Here is an 18,280-nt window from a genome sequence, read left to right on the forward strand (position 1 = left end):
AGAAGAGACGTTTATGTGCACTAAACTATTGGAGTGAATTATACATTTCATCAGTCTCTGCTTTTTTTATTTGGTAAGTATCCTCTATTTTTCCATTTTCAAGTAGTGATTTGTGAATATGAGTGCAATGATCAACATTTCCCCTTTTGCTTACTTCTTGTTCTTCGAATGCGTAATTTATTAATTTGCACCTTTATATTAAGAATGTATGGACGCACTAAGGACAGTGGTATAGACGGGATTGGATTACATACGTTACATAGGCTAGTTGGTGTTCACACTCCCCATTTTGTAGAAATACATAGTATAAACCATGCATATGCGGATATGCCCATAATATTACAATTATTCCCACACAAAAGAGCATCTCTTTGCTTTGCCATTTTCTTTATCTATCTATCCTGAAAAAGCATAACTCATGATAAAAGTTAGAGACAGATTCTTGTTTTTTGCTACAGATATGATAGCAAGAGTCAACATAAATTGCAAAAAAGGTAGAAATATGAAATGTAATAGAGCATTTTAATTAAGTATATTTCATGGATATGCCAGTTTTCCTAGACTTAAACTCCATGTTTAAGATAACAAAGCCCCCCTATATATACAGATAGCTCCTTCTAAGCTAAAATTCGTGAAAGGCAACCGACTCACAAAATTGGAAGTGTAGGCATTTTTTGAGTTGCCATGACATGAAGCAAGCGAATTAGTCATGGGGCGAATCTTCCTTGGCATGTGATGATGCAATGGCATGGACTTGTTAAAATGTTATGCATATTTGGTTGCCATTCACTTGCCAAAGGAGAGTTGCCCTATGACTACTTCAGCTTGATGATTTACTGTTACAGCATTTTGCTGTTATTTCTTATTCTGGAATTTCATCTGTTGATAAATGAATTCAGGTGATGTCTACATAAATCTCATCAGCAATTCAGCATTAACAATGTTTTGTCTTGCTTTTATTGATCACTGCTTGTTTGCTTTTGCAAATGGCTATTTCTGTATTCTGAGCCTTTTACAATTAAAGCTGAGGTACAGCATTGCTGCCATACTCTGACTCGACAACAGGTTATTGAAATGGCACATAAAAAAACACTCTTTGCTGCCGATACTTTTGTGTTATGTAATTTTACTCCCTAAATTTATAGCTTATTTTGTATTCCCTCTGTCACCATATAAAAGTTTTATTTGCCATTTGCACACGTTTTTAGAAAGATGAAGATGATGAGCATAGATTGATTAAGTTGGATATAAAAAAACAAGATAGTAGGATTTGGTTAATTAAAAATAAAAATAAAAAAACTATTTGCAGCCGATACTTTTATTTAGAGACAAGATGGAGTATTATGATGTTTATGTTGGATAGTTGAACTTGCTAAATGGTAGTGATAGTTGCTATTACTAATGATGCCTAGTTGATCAATCTGCTGGTTGTGGAATGACTACTTTCTGACTTATATTGGTATCTCTTCTTTTGAGTTTGGTGAAACAGCTTCTAAAGTTTTGGTGCTTTAAGCTTTTCAGTATGCTATTCAATTTCAACTCTCATCAGAAAATCGGCTTTGAGAATGAAATCATAAAAATGCTGTTTATTGAATTACTGACAGAAAAGTTTGCCTTTAGTAACATTGATGCCCCATTAGACCATTATCATATTGATTTTTTCTGTAATGTGTTAAGACAGTTAGAGAGAATATTAAGTCACATAGTTAGCGAAAACACAAGTTTCCATTCTAAGACTTCTGAGCAGAGCATATAGCATATTTCATTAGCTAAACAGACTTCAGTGTTTTGTGAAACATTCAGTTTCTCACTGACAGGAAGTCACATTACGAAGAATAGCATTCACATAGACTGGTTTCATTACTTACAACTACTATGTTAATACAGAACAAAAAACATTTAAAACAATTTGCAAAATTTATCATTGAGGTATTGTAGCTACTTGCCTACTTTCCTTCCCTTTAACCCCTCAATTGCTTGTGTTACAGTTCAACTTTGTCATTGTTTTCAAAGGTGGTCTAGTAAAAGAGAGGAAATTCTTTCTTTTTATACTGAATATATATTAATTCATAGAAACCAAAATGTCATTATTTGCTAAATGATCCATCTCTAACAGAAATTCACCTAGTTGCTTGTAAAAGGTAACAGAGGTTATGTTTGACAAAATTTCCTTTGACTAACCACAATATAGTGAGCTCCCTTGATGACGCCTTTCTTCCTAGTATGGTTGATGCTACATTAAGTTGATGAGCTTGTATCCGCAATTATGACATGTTTGATTATTAAGACTATTGCTACGTATTGCTGCAGAAATACTATTGATAGCAAGTAAAGTAGGCAGTGAAAGCCTGCACTAGTTAGTTTACCTGTAAAGCATTTTTGCAGTGATATTTTTGATTCGTTATTCTCAAATTCCAACTCTTCAAACCACTTTCTCTCTGCTCTTACCTCAATTAATCTTTGCAAGCCTTCAGACCCTATGGGAAGCTTGAGGCATGGACATGAGAGCACTGTTAGATGTTCCAAAGTTGGAAAAACAAGAAGGAACCATGGTTGAGTAAGGCTTCTGATGTTCTTCAAATGTTGTAGCTTTATTTTCTGCAGTTGAGGAAAGATGGTATAGGTATACACTACCCCTGTGCAGGTATCATTCAGCTGACCCGACGGCGCACCCATCTGAATCTCATGATCTCCAATGTTACCAATTACAGCTTCCATAACATCGCAATCTGATATCTCCAAGTATTGCAGCTGATTTAGCATTCTGGCAATAGCTAAGGGGAAGAGAATCTTTACCTGTTTACAGTCCTCAACTTTCACATGTTTCAAGCTCTGAAAGCTTGTAGATGGAGCAACACCTCTCCATGGTGTCATTTTAAAAAAAAATGACATCATAACATGATGAGGTGTCATGTTATGATTGGTTCATTTTTGATTTATTTTTAAATACCTAAATATACTATACATGTATGTATAATTGTGAATACGTGTATTTTTTTTATAGAATACGTAATTATAGTTTTTTAAAATCTATTTTTAACTTAATTAAAATCATTTTCAAAAATTAAATTAGAATTACAATTTAGAAAAAAAAAAAAAAAAAATTCATCATTGTTCTTCGTTGTTCTTCATCCATGATAGTTTTGATTAATGTATAATCTATTCGCAATGAAGACTCAAATTCCGACCACAATTCCGACCAAAATTCCAACCAAATTCCGACCAAAATTCTGTCCAAAATTCCGTCCAAAACCCCATCCAAATTCAGGTACAAATTTCATTTAGGGTTTAATTGATGATTTTGATTAATGTAAAAATCATTTGATTTGATAGTTTTGAGAATGGAAAAAACCTTAGGACTGTGTAATATGATGATGTAAAATGCTTAATTTTCAATTTTTTTTTTAACGTCAATGGATAACGAGGGTTTGCTATTCAGTTTAGAGTTCGAGTTTTTTTTTTTCGCATTGATTGATCCAGAATTTTGTTTTGCGATTTTTGTGATATGTTTGTGATTAGGTAATTACCTGTATTTATTTAGGTCATTACCTGTGTTTATTTAGGTCATTACCTTAAAGTTCTAGTTATAATTAATTACGTTATTACGTGTAGTTGGAATATGCTTGTGTGTAAGGCATTCATTAGTACTCGTACTAGTTTTGGTCATTAATTAAAAAATTAAGTTTTATGTTTTAATTGGAATCTGTTAGTTCTCAAGACATTCATATGAATTAACTAACAATTGCGTTAGGTAATCACAATTTTACGCTAATCGTATAACAAAAAAAAAAAAAAAAAAAAAAAAAAGATTTAAGGAATTTTTATCTTATCATTTTTGGAAAAAATATTTATGGTATCATTATCTTATTGTATTTTGAAAAAATTATTTTTGAAGTTTTTATCATAACATTTTAGCAAAAAATATTTATGGAATTATTATCTTATTATATTTTTACAAAAATATTTTTGAAATCTTGGGCGTATAAATTAGTGGCTACAATTTTGGGATATTCCTAAATTAGTATATCGTTCTTTATCAAATCCTGTCACGTTCTATAATCCAGACAACCCTTTTGTTTTATTTTAAAGTAGCATGTTACTATTAAGCTCATTACCTGCTGTTATATTTTTCTGAACAACAGTTTATCCTAGATTAGTGTGGGATAAAGTACATTTTTCTTTTGTATGTTTTATAAAGTACATGTTTGCATATCCTACATATACTTTTATGAAAACTGACTGTCTTTTAAAATTGGTGAAGATATTTGCAATAACAAACAAGCAGCCACAACATTCCTGAAGATGGGTATCTCTCTGGACGTGAAGAATTCAATGATTAAGATAATTAGAAGATATAACATGTTACCTTTTGGATCCTTTGTTATTATGGTTTGACTTTTGCAGCTTATCTAAACAACATTGAATATCCCACATAAATATTTTGGTTTGTTTTTTTATTTTTCTTGCTTGAACTCGGGTTGTTTTAGCTCTGCTTTTGACAGGTATTAAAGATGCTATTTAAATTTTACCTATATATATTTGCAGAGTTGTCTTATTAAAAAATTGTATTTCTATTTAAATTGTTAATTTTATATAATTGTGTAGGTGTATGTCTATTGATTTTATTTCGGAAATCAAATATTATTATATTAAAATCTATTCAAATGTCACCCATAAATCACTTGCTATCTTGAATTCTGAATAAAGGATTTATAACTGAAAAAAACAAAAGTATAAAATTTTTTAAACGAGAATTTTGTGATGGTGCATATTGAGATTAAAAATTGAGATTAGTGAATGACTGAATGAGCTGGTTGGGAGTTGGTCAAAGATATTGAAGTTTTTATCTGAAGACTAACAAAATTCTAGGGATTTTATTTTACAAATTCAACAAGGGCTTTAACTAAAACAAAAAAAATTCAAAAACAGCTTAAATATTTTCAATTAAAATACCGCTTTTAGTTTCAAATTTATAAAAGGGATTTTTCAAATCCGTTTTCATCCGTTTAATAATAATTGCAATATTTTCTTATTTCATAAACCTATAATTACTTTCTATTTCTATCAACCCCACTTAGACTAGTTTTAATTACTACATTTCTTTCTCTTACTAACAATTAAATATATCTCTAGTAACCATATTTTAAATCAAATAATTCTCCTTCTAGTCACAACCCTATAATTTTCCAAAAACTTTTAGCCAACCCCACTGTTACGAGTATTATGAAACATATGGAGTATTTATTTTCTAACAATATATAGGTAAATTATAGTATAGTGTGAGAAAGTATATCATAATCTAATATTTTGTCACTTTCATATTATAATAAGGATAATTCCAAAATATAAAAAACATTGTTTCCCTATGTAGTGACCAAACCTATTTTAAGTCATTACCTAATCCACAAACAAGTTTGAGAAAAGTTAATTACATTTATTGGATTAAATAGGGGTTGCGAAGAAAAGTAATAATGCCACCACTTCATCTTCTACAAACTTGATACTCCTTGTTCTTTGACAAAATTGCACAATTTGAGTCCATATAAAACATATTTTCGAACCATTAAAAGAGGAATTCTTTTTTTGCAAATACTTATGAACAATATCAATTTTCTAACAATATATAAGTATATTATATTTATTTTTTTGACAAAATATAAGTATATTATGTTAGAGTGAAAACGTATATCATAATTTAATTTTCTGTCTGGTCCATAATATAATAAGGTAAATACCATAATTTAAAAAAGACTGTTTTCTTATGTAATGACCAAAGATAGTTTAGGTAATTACCTAACCCAGAAACAGCTTCGAGAAAACTTGAGTACATTTATTAGATCAAACATGGGGTTGCGGTAGTTAAAAAAATGCGACTAACTTCATCTTCTACAAACTTGATAGTCTTTGTTCTTTGACAAAATTGCACAATTTGAGTCCACATAAATCATATTTTCGAACCATTTAAAGCGGAATTCGTCATTTGCAAATAATTATAAATGCGATTGTTGTTGAGATTTTTTTTATGAACGAAAACCTAAAATCAAAAACTGCAAAAAAAAAAAATGCAAAAACACAATTTTTTTCGAAATTTTATCACGATTTTAGTTGGAATTTGCAAAATTATCAACAATTAACATTGAATTCGGGAATGGGGGGCTAATCTATGGTATGATTGATGAACGATGATGAATGATGAACAATGAGCGATGATGAACGATGATGAGTGATGATGAATGATGAACGATGATGAGTGATGTTGATCGATGATGAACGATGAACGATATGATGAACAATGATAAGCGATGATGAAAAAAAATTTGACGTAAGGTGATGAATGAATTTAATTTTATGATTTATAATTATAATTATAAATTCGAAAATTAATTTTTATTATAAAATTTTTTTTTCATAATTTATAATTATGTATTTCTAAAAAAAAAAATACATGTATTAAAAAAATACAAAAAGAATACAATTTTAATACATTATGGACATGAAAAATAATTCAAAATAATAATAAAAATACAAACTGCGGCCCAATAAGATTTTGCCATATCAGCAAATTATGATGTCATTTTTAAAGAATGACATTGTAGAATTTTCAATATCTCGAACATGCATGGTTGTGAGTCTGGGAAGCACATTGCTTTCAGGAACAATATTATTGGGAAAAAACACCAAATAAAATAAGAATATGAAAAAGAAGGAAAAGAGGAATAGGCATACTCTCCTTATGGAAGCTCTTTTTGCGGACCATCAATGAAATAGCCTTCTCCGTGTTTTCACAATCATGGCGAAGCTCTTCACCATTGATAGCTTGCTCTATAGCATCGACTTCATCGCTCCAAAGGCTAGCATTACTTGTAGATGATTCAAGACAAAGATCGACCTCCAAAGGATCTCTAGAAAGAGCATTTTGCACATCTAGAGCTCTTTGCAATAGCATCAACCTCTGCTTTGTAAGCGCTACAAGTACTTGTAAGAGATTTACCAAAAGGAACACACTCCATTGGTTCATAATCAAGGCATTTGGGATTTACCAAGAGGAGAGCCCATAATCATATATGAACCCTACATCAAGTCATCAGCCCCCCCCCCCCCCCCCATATGAGCGATGTAGGATCCAAGTCCCATACCTTGCAATGGGATTAGTCCTATAACATTTGCCCCCTACTCAAGGATCGACGTCCTCGATGGGCACGGCTCAACTCCGTGGGTCACTACTTCGAGGTTGGCTATGATATTATTAATACAAGACCATGGCTAGCTCAAAGGATGGAGGGCCCATAGCCCTATATAATAACCCCGCATTTTGGGTCTTTACGTACTAGTCAAAAATAAGGGTATAATGATCTTTACATACCATTCAAAAATAGAAACAAGAACAATATTTTGGGTCTTTAAAATTGGAAAACGGAAACTATATTGTGGGACGGAGGGAGTATATATTCTCATACAAGGTCATGATGTTGTAATGACTTTACCGTTATCACATACAAATGGGTTTAACAACACCTACTACCATCCTCCTTCAACAAGGGTTTATGTAAATGTGAAATTGAAATTCTGCTACATCTCCTAACAAACATAAGTAACACCACTTCTATTAAAGGAACACATTTTTATTAAAACTAAAGAGATTAAATAGGACAATTTCAAGAGTCAAGCGACTCCATTTCATCCTCCAATTAACCCTGAATTCGACTTGTCATCGCTTTTCGATCTATCATATTGGGTGCTTCCAAAATCTAAGTTTTATTTTTTACAAAAGTTCACAATAATTTATTAATCCGAACTTTCAGCGATTTACTCTTAATAATTCAAACTTAAATTTATTAGGGAGCATTATGAACTTTTGGGTTGATGTTCTTCCACTAGGTCGATTTACTAATGAATTAAAGAAAGGGTGATTTTTATTTTGTAAAAGCCATGTGTGATGTGTTGCAACAAATTGGTCCAATTTTTTTATTTTTTTTTTTATTTTTTATTTTTTTTTTTTTTGTAAAAAAAGAAAAAAAAAGTAATTAAAAACCTTTCCTAACCAGCCACCATCTTTCCTCCCCTTAGCCCCAACCCCCAGCCCTACCGAAATTCGACCGCCCACTTCCCCTAACAGCCGGTCGGCCCTTCCTTACTCCTAAAACCACTCGGGCGACCCACCTACACCTTCAAAAACCACCCCCTTCCCCCATCCCCAAAATAGCCCATCCCTTCTCAGGTCGATGAAACTGCCCCTCCTCCCTTCCCTCGTCGTCAAAACAGCCGATTTTTTAGCTCCCTCAATTAGAGACTATTGCCAAGAAATTAATGTAGTTGTGTTACTCAAGGTTTTTGTGGTTAACTTTTTTAGATTTTTTTTCCTTTTAAAAAAAAAATAAAATAAATGGTAGTTATTCTCAAAGTAGTCATTATAATGATAGTTTTTGGTTAAATTTTCTTAAATTTTCACAAAATTACCCTATATCTAAAGTATAATACTCCCTTCGTCCCTTTTTATTGGATACGTTTTGATTTTTACATGTTTGTCAAGACACCTATTTGATTATTATTCATAACATACTTTTTAAAATTATAATTATTGAATATTAATAGAGCATTCGTTGAGACAAATCAAACATTATCTCACATATATCTTAATAAATGTTATTTTTTTATAGTAATAATTTATATCAAAGTCATCAAAATCGAGATTCCATTTTGAATTGGAAGGCATTTAGATGTGTATGTGTTACTAATGATAGTAGTTGTTTCAGAAGTTTTCCTACAAGTTTTTATTTCTCATGCGAGAAGGTTTTTTTTTTTCTTGTTTTACGCTTAGAATATTTTAATTATACAATTTTATTTTGACAATAACTATTTTTACGATATAGGAATTCGAGTGAGATGATTTTTAGTGGTTGTGACTATTCACCATAATTTTATTTGGTACGTATGCATGTATGAATTTTTTAATACTCGCATAGTATCATATTAAGTATTTAATATACTTTGTTATCTGGAGGTTAACGGACTCATAATTTCTAATTGCAAATTTTCTCCTATAACTGCAACATTTGTTTGCAAATCTTGTATAAGAGTAGTAATACATTGAGGATGATGATTTAGACATATAACTCATGATGTTAAAAATGTGGTTGAGCAATTAAGAGGGCTGCTACGTGTTGAGTATTTATGCAAAAAAAGTTGAAAAGCAAAACTAACGGCTAGTTTCCTAAATTTCAAACTAGTTGTTGTACCAAATTACAGGTATTCTGTGTAATTATTTAACAAAGTAAGGGCATTTGGTAAATTAAATTTAATTGCTAACGGACCTTTAACGTCAAGAGTACTTTGAGGCCACGGTGTGAATAATAACAAATGTCAGTGGTATTTGGTAAATTTTTAAAAACTTGAGGGTATTTGGTGAATTTTTCAAAATGTGGCATTTGGTGAAACAACATAATATCATTTGCTAATTTATAAATATTACTAAAGTAGAAACCGCTGACATCATATTGTTCACATGGCAGCTTTATAAGAAAAATCTTCCCGCCTAAATAAAATTTAATGTCATTATATTTTCTTTGGATTTAATTTCTTTGGATTTAAATTTCAAATTTAATTTCTCCTCCTTTCAATTTATCTATATTCTTTAATTTATTTATTTTTCTTCTATCACCAACTATTGATATCTAATGCATCTTTCCCTTATGCTTCATCGAACAAAATACTTTGATGTATATATATTTATTTTTTCTATTTTCCTTTATATATTTCAAGTTTAAAATCATATTTGCTTAATTAAAATCGTATAGTACAAATCTAACTTTTTTTGTTTATGCTCTAATTTTCATATTCGGTTTGTTCTTCTTCAAAATTAATTTTATAAAATTAGCATTTACAACTAATGGTTATGTCTCTATAATTTTTCTGATACGAGGCAAAAATGCATAAAATCTATACTCTATATATCAAAGAAATTCGTGCATCGCACGGGACTAATCTAGTAAATTAATAATAGTGTTTGCATACCAAAACTCAAAACTCCATCTATAATGCTATTATTATCACCACAGCATAAGAGAGGACATGCATTACCTTAGGCAAAGCACAAACATTTAAAAAATAAACAACATAGATTAGCAATAATAAATCCAAACCAATCCTTTCATAGTAATAAAGAAAGCGTTCAACCGTTCACTCAAACATTATAAAAAAATCAATTGGCATAAAAGGTTATTATAATGCTCCCATGATTCAAGCTAACCCTCCAAAACTTCCTTACAATTAAGTCACAACAACCAAGGCTATAAACAAAAATTAAGTTATGGTGGGTTAAGCAAACAGCACATATCATCTTCATCAATAAGCACATCCATAACACGAAAACTGAACATGCTTCAAATAGAATAATAATTCTCAAACCTTATTAGCAAAAATTAGATCTTTAAATCACCTAGAGCAGCACAAAGATTTTAGAGTATTACTAATAGAATGTAAAAGTCAAATTACTAAATAACATAGTATATACTCACATACTCATGAGTAACCAAGCGGACATAAAAAGTATATAATAAATCAATTACCAGCATATTAACAAAGTGTCATTTTTAAAAGATACATTTAAAACTAAACCTACATAAATTTAATTACTACACTCACCTTAAACATAACACACAACCAAAATCCAACTTAATTGAATGCTTTTGCATAGCATGTTGAAAACATGCATGAGGGCTAGAAAATAAGATCTTACAAACAAGACATTTGGAACCACATATAATTAATTTTCTAATTATCACGAAAAGGTAGTTGAAACCCTATTTTATGTGTGTCATAACCATGTAATAAATTAATTAATCACGAAATTAAGGGGCAAATATAATAAATTATTACATATAATTATTTAAAAATATTATATTTAAAAATATGATATGTATATGAATAGTGAAAAACCGTAAATAATACAATTAAAATAATGGATAAAGTAATTAACAAATTAAATAAAATTATTTATGAATTAACAAATTACATATATCTAATCAGATATATATATATAAATAAAGTAGGCATTTTTCTAGAGCATTTGGCGCACCACATAAGCAAAGATATTATTTCGACCAATTAAAAATTAGATTTGTAATTTATTTTAGAATTAAAAAATTCACTCACCACCTAAACAAAAGTGACGAATGAGATTTAATAAATTTACCAAGTAAGTAAAAATGACGAATAATGATTTATTAGGAGTTTATTTATTTAATATAACAAAAAAAATCTATTTTCTTTAATATTACTAAAAAATTATACTTTGATATTATGATTGAAATTATTTAAAAGATAAATAGTATAAATTATGTTTTGGTATTAATGGATTAATCAAAATATTCAATGTATGAGATGATATATTCATTGGAAAATTTTAAACTTATAATTTAAGAAATTTTTTTACCTTAAAAAATTTAAATATAAACAAAAAAGTTATTAAAGAATAAAAGATCACAAGAAATATACTCAATGTATATAAATAAGACCTTGCGTAAATTTATATTTTAGAATTACAAAAATTAATCACTCCCAAAAAAAATTAACAAATGAAATTTGAGGATTTAACCACGTACATAAAAAATAGTAATTTATAATTTAAATTATTTTTAAAAAATAAAAATGATCTTTTACATTAGGATTTAAATTATTTTAAAAAATAAATTAGAAATTAAAAAATATCTTTTGATTTTAATGATTTTATCTACCTATCTGATGAATTAAATTATACCAATGAATAAAAACTTAAGAAATACGGAGTAATATACCTTAAATTTATTTTAAAATATATATTTTTTTAAAATTTAGGTTAAATATTAAATTAGAAAAAACACACAAAAAAAATGTTAGATATCAAAAGATTATAAGAAATATACAAATTGAAATATAAAGGGGTGCGCTAAACGTATCCTAGGTTTACTTAACGCAATCCTTTTTCCCTTATTTTATAACCCAAATAGAAATATAAAGTTTATTTTTTCTCCTCCTCTCTCAACTAGGTAAAACATATTAATAAATTTAAAATTTTCTCACAAGAGTACCAAATTCGATTTAAAATACTAATTGGGATTGCAATGGAGGTCAATTTTGACCTAGAAGGTCTCATAATTGATGTAAGTTTTTCGTTTTTTTTGTTATTATTTTCGAGTACTCTTCGTGCTGAACGAGTGAAATAGGCTGATCTATTTCGGCTAAATTGAACAAAATCGATGCCACTTTTTTGCACATATTTAACATAATAGTATACTCTATTTCGTACATTGAACAACATAGTATACTTTATTTTGTGCATATTGAACATAATAGTATACTTTATTTCGTATATCTTGAACAAAACAGTACACTAAATTTCGTACATATTGAACAAAACAATAAGCACTATTTCATACAAATGTATAGTATCAAGTTGTATGGTTCTTCAATTCCTATTAATTGGAGCAGCTGATTTACAAATTCATGCTAATATAATAATCAAACTTTACATGGTCCGCGGGGGGGTTGCGGCCTCTTGAGGACAGCCGCAGGGTGGTTGCGGGGTATTTTGCTCCATGACCAAGTGAGCAATAGCAGGTAGGTTGCGGCAACACTCACCTAGTCATGGGCAGCTTGCGGTGTGGGGTGTTTCCCCCACCCCTCTCAAGTGGAGCAACCAATCAACTTCAATTTCATGATATATGTGTAGGCTACATGACTTTGTTAGCAATAGGAACAAGAAGCAGGGGATTATTCAAATAAATAAACGTTAGATACCATGCATAATAGGAACATAAGTGCATAATATATAATTAGATACCATGCATAATAGGAACATAAGTGCATAATATATAATTAGATACCATGCATAATAGGAACATAAGTGCATAATATATAATTAGATACCATGCATTAAACAATTTCAAGGGATTCAAAACAACTAAAATTGGGAACTCAATGGAATAGTATAACAATTTCGAATGACCCATATGAACTAACAATACTTGTTAAGAAATAGTCTATTACAACCAAGTTATACAAAGCAGTCAGAACTGTTATATCCCAATTATACGAAGCACCTACTACTATTACATCCCAATTATACAAAACAAATTCCTCTATTTTATCCCAACCATATAAAACAGTCAAATCCATTTCATACCAGTTACACAAAATAGGATAAATTGCATTAGCCAATTTCTCTAATACGGTATTACTACCCAATCCCAATTCGATTTTTGTCAATTGAATGAAAATTTGATCCAAACAAAGATTAAACAACCACAAATAGAATAAAGAGTATACAAAAACCCCAAAATTCATCATACTCAAGCGTTAAAAAAAAATCGAAATTAAACCCTAAATTAATTTGTAAAATGGAGCAAAAAAAAAATTATGAGAGATTGTGAAGATTACCTTGGCAACAACAACGAACAATTTTTAAGGAAGATCAAGCGACAAATTTCGTTTGAATAATGATAGCACAAGTACTCAAATTGATTTGAGTATTGAATGAATTTTTTGATTGAAAATTTTGGGGTTTCGGGTTGAAAGAGAGGAGAACGTAAGAAATCAGAGGGAGTTTGAGAGTGAGGGTATATTTGGATTTTTAGGGGGGTGTGCTCAGTAAATGAAGGTTGTATTTAGCAACCATGAATATAAAAGAAAAAACCGTGCATCGCACGGGCTTATATCTAGTATATATATATAAAGGGGAGTTTTTTCCTGAGTTTTTAGAGAGACATACAGGATTTAATTTTCTTAACGCGCCACGTAGGATTATAAATTTTAATTGTAGCCAATAAAATAAGAGATTATTAATTTCTTTTAAAATTAAATAATTCAAATGTCATGTAAGCAAAATTGTCAAATGAGATTTTTAAGTTTTAAATTAATTAAATATAAAATATTATATTTTGATATTATGAATTTTATCTAAATATATTACAAATTTTAGCACATACATAAAAAAAAAATATTTTTAACAATCCAAACAAACCGTGCATCGCACAGGCTTCATCTAGTATTTATAATTATAGAAACAAATGATTTATTCAAAACAAGTATTATCAGTTTGTCCGGGGTCACTAAAATATTAAAAAGGATAGAAACGACTATGTGGGGAAAATGGTGAAAGGAGATATTGGCCACGTTAGAGACACATTCCCGTTTTTCAGAGAGTTCATTCAATTGATACCGGATCTTATGAAGAGAATCAGTTGGCTAAGGTGTCATTATTTGAAGTTACAGGGCTATTATACATTTGTTAGGGAAGTACGATGTGAAAGTGGTCTGGTTGATGATGTACACACCTTAATTCACATTTGTTGCCCATGACTACCACAATACATCAAGACTGAATATTATGAGTCAAGGAGTGGACTGGAGATTCTTTAAGACCCACTAACAGTTCGTTGGAAAAGTTTCATCCAGAGAATTAATAAAATAATAATGATTAGACATGAGGTTGTCATAGTGATTCGTGTCTTCAAATGTTTTGTAACATGATGTGACGATTTCAAATCGATGTGTGACTCATATCAAAAGTTCAAAAAAGTGATATACTTTTATCACACTAGCTACGAAAAACGAGACCCTGAAGATTTGAGAAAAAGGAGGAGGAGAAGAAGAAGACGAAGAAGGAGAAAAGCAAGAGGAGGATAATGGTGGAGAAAATGTTGATGATGGTGAAGGCGAGGACAATGAAATCATTCAAGAAGATAAGGAAAATGATGTCATGGATGAGATACTCCATGGGAAATGTTCCTGGTGAATCTCTCTTATGTTCATATCAATATACTTGATTGAGAAGCTGATGGCTTGTACTTAGCTTGTGTTTTGAAATGAAGTTACTGCAATGTTCGAACTAAAAGTACTGAAAAGGGCTCTATTTGGGCCAGTAATAGACTATGGGATTATGTATGTCTTTGTACTTTTCCATTTTTCTTTTCTGTGTGGTTTTTGGAGAACATCATGATGTGAATTAGGGTTGAATTTTGATGGTGCATTGTGTGATTGTGACTTTGAGTTCATCAATTTGGTTGAGAGCTAATTCGATGCAAATATAAGCAAGGTCTAAATTCATTCCTTTGATTCAAAAAATTGCTTATTTTTTTGACAAAGATTTTTGACAAATATAATGTAAATGTCGAATACTCATGTCTTGCAATTGTAATTGTACTTCAGACCTAATTATGGCGCCCGTGTTTTGGATCACCATGGGGGAGTATGCTAAGTTTTTCGATGCTGTGACTTCAAATGTAGGGGATTGGTTCAATTCCCCTGCATTCTTTGCTATTGCATTGTCTTGTATGTTTGGGTTGATGATTAGTTTCTTTGGGTTTGCTGCTAGGAAGGAAATTTCTGCTACTGCTTTCACTGTTACAGGTGTGGTGAACAAGTTCCTCACTGTTGTGATCAATGTAATGATCTGGGATAAGCATGCTGCTCCTTTTGGTTTGGTTTGCTTACTTCGTGGGGGTGTCCTCCACCAACAATCGGTTACTGGTGCTCCACCGTAGCGTGATTCTGAGTTGTCAAAGAAAATGAAAATGAAGCTGAAAAGTTTACTAAGGATGAAGAGAAAGGCATCTTTGCTAAGATCTTAGGTGTATGAGGTGTTTTTGTTATTTGTTTAGCAAGACTACAACAGTCAACATAAATTGCAAAAAAGGTAGAAATATGAAATGTGTTAGATCATTTTAAGTATATTTCAAGGATATGCCAATTTTCCTAGACTTAAAACTCCATGTTTAAGATAACAAAGCCCCCCTATATATACAGATAGCTCCTTCTAAGGTAAAACTTGTGAAAGGCAACCGACTCACAAAATTGGAAGTGTAGGCATTTTTTGAGTTGCCATTACATGAAACAAGCGAATTAGTCATAGGGCGAATCTTCTTTGGCATGTGATGATGCAATGGAAAGGACTTGTTAAACTGTTTGTTTGGTTGCCATTCACTTGCCAAAGGAGAGTTAACCTATGACTACTTCAGCTTGATGATTTACTGAAACAACATTTTGCTGTTATTTCTTATTCTGGAATTTCATCTGCTGATAAATGAATCCAGGTAACGTCTAAATAAATCTCATCTGTATTAACAATGTTTTGACATGCTTATATTTTGGGAAATTTTGTGTAGAACTACCCTAAAGATAGGGTCATTTGTGAACAACTATCAATTTTTTTTATTTGTTTAGAACTACCCGCAAATTTGAAAAAGTTTGGGTAGCACTACCCACTAACGTTTTTCGTCCAATTAAAACGTTATTTTGGCCCAATTTTTCACATTTTTCAGTTACAATGGCCAATTAATGCTAAAATAAGCAAAAACCCCAATTCAATTAAACCCCCAAACCTTAGAAATCAAAATCCCCAAATAATACTAAACTCATGAACCCTAAAATGAATTCTAATTAAAACCCTAGGTTAATTAAGGTAAATTAAAACCTTTATACAAATTGGAAGAGTTAATTGGGTGGCAAAAGTGAAAAAAGTGGGCTCCGATAACGTCTTAATTGGACGGAAAATGTTAATGGGTAGTGCTACCCAAACGTTTTCAAACTTGTGGATAGTTCTAAACAAATAAAAAAATGGGTAGTTGTTCACAAATGACCCTATCTTTAGGGTAGTTCTACACAAAATTTCCTTTATTTTGATTACTGCTTGTTTGCTTTTGCAAACGGCTATTTCTGTATTCTTCTTTTACAACTAAAACTGAAGTACAAGATTGCTGCCATATTTTGAGTCAATAGCAAACTATTGAAAGGTACACTTCTAAGAATACTCTTTTCTGCCGATAGTTTGTGCAACGTTATTTTTCTCCCTAATATCATAGCTCCCTTGATGATGCTTTTCCTTCCTAGTTCCTAGTATGGGTGATGCTTCATTGAGTCGATGAGCTTTGTCATGTTTGATTATTAAGACTATTGCTGCAGATATACTATTGATAGCAAGTAAAGTAGGCAGTGAAAAAGCCTGCACTAGTTAATTTACTTGTACATCATTTTTGCAGTGATGTTTTTGTTTCGTAATTCTCAAATTCCAACTCTTCAAACCACTTTCTTTCTGCTCTTACCTTAATTAATCTTTGTAAGCCTTCAGGCCCTATGGGAAGCTTGAGGCATGGACATGAGAGCACTGTTAGATGTTCCAAAGTTGGAAAAACAAGAAGGAACCATGGTTGAGTAAGGCTTCTGATGTTCTTCAACTGTTGTGCTTTATTTTCTGCAGTCCAGGAAAGATGGTATGGGTATACTCTACCCCTGTGCAGGTATCATTCAGCTGACCTGATGGCGCACCCATCTGAATCTCATAATCTCCAATGCTACCAATTACAACTTCCATAACATCGCAATCTGATATCTCCAAGTATTGCAGCCGATTTAGCATTCTAGCAATAGCTAAGGGGAAGAGAATCTTCACCTGTTTACACTCCTCAACTTTCACATGTTTCAAGCTCTGAAAGCTTGTAGATGGAGCTACACCTCTCCATAGAGCTGTCAAACTAGGGGAATCTAGGACATGAATGTTTGCGAGTCTAGGAAGCACATTGCCCTATATAATAACCCCGCATTAGCCCCCTATATGACCAATATGGGATCCAAGTCCCATACCTTGCAATGGTATCAGTCTTGTAACAACCAACTCAAAACAAATCTAATTCAATCAACCAAATTGGAACAGAATGAAAATTGGCAACTAAACATACGAATTGAAGTGTTGAAAAGGAATATTATGTACCTGTTGATTATCCAAAGTCGTGCGGAAAAAAAGTCTTTGAGCAAGGGGGTAAAATGGTCTCAACAAGTGGAGGATATAGATGAGGCGTTAATACCATATGAAAACCACAAGCAAGTATAGGTAGCCTACAATGCAATGCCAACTGTGCATGATCTGTCGAGGTAGGAGGTTTACTTCCTATAAGCAAAATCGCAAGCCAAAGATCCATACAAACACCAATTAAACCCTTTGTATACATCCTAATATTCCATTTTAGTACAACAAATGTATCCATAACTTTCAAGTTCAATACTGTTCTTTGGCAAGATATATCAAATATCATTCTCATTTTGATCAAAGCCAAGCTAGCATGAGTAAAATAAAAATCTGCAACACTACCTCGAAACCAACAAGATAACCAAAAGTCTTTAAAACTTGGACGTGGGTATAGACACTTGGACACTTCAATTTGAGCCATAGTCATTGAAACTCTTCATTAAATAGCCTAGTCGTTGTAAGGAAGGTGATCCCATCGTAGGGGGTCCTTCCTTAGCTGCCCAT

The sequence above is a fragment of the Chenopodium album genome, chromosome 10 (genome assembly GCF_948465745.1).
Source record: "Chenopodium album chromosome 10, dcCheAlbu1.1, whole genome shotgun sequence".
Taxonomy (NCBI): Eukaryota; Viridiplantae; Streptophyta; class Magnoliopsida; order Caryophyllales; family Amaranthaceae; genus Chenopodium; species Chenopodium album.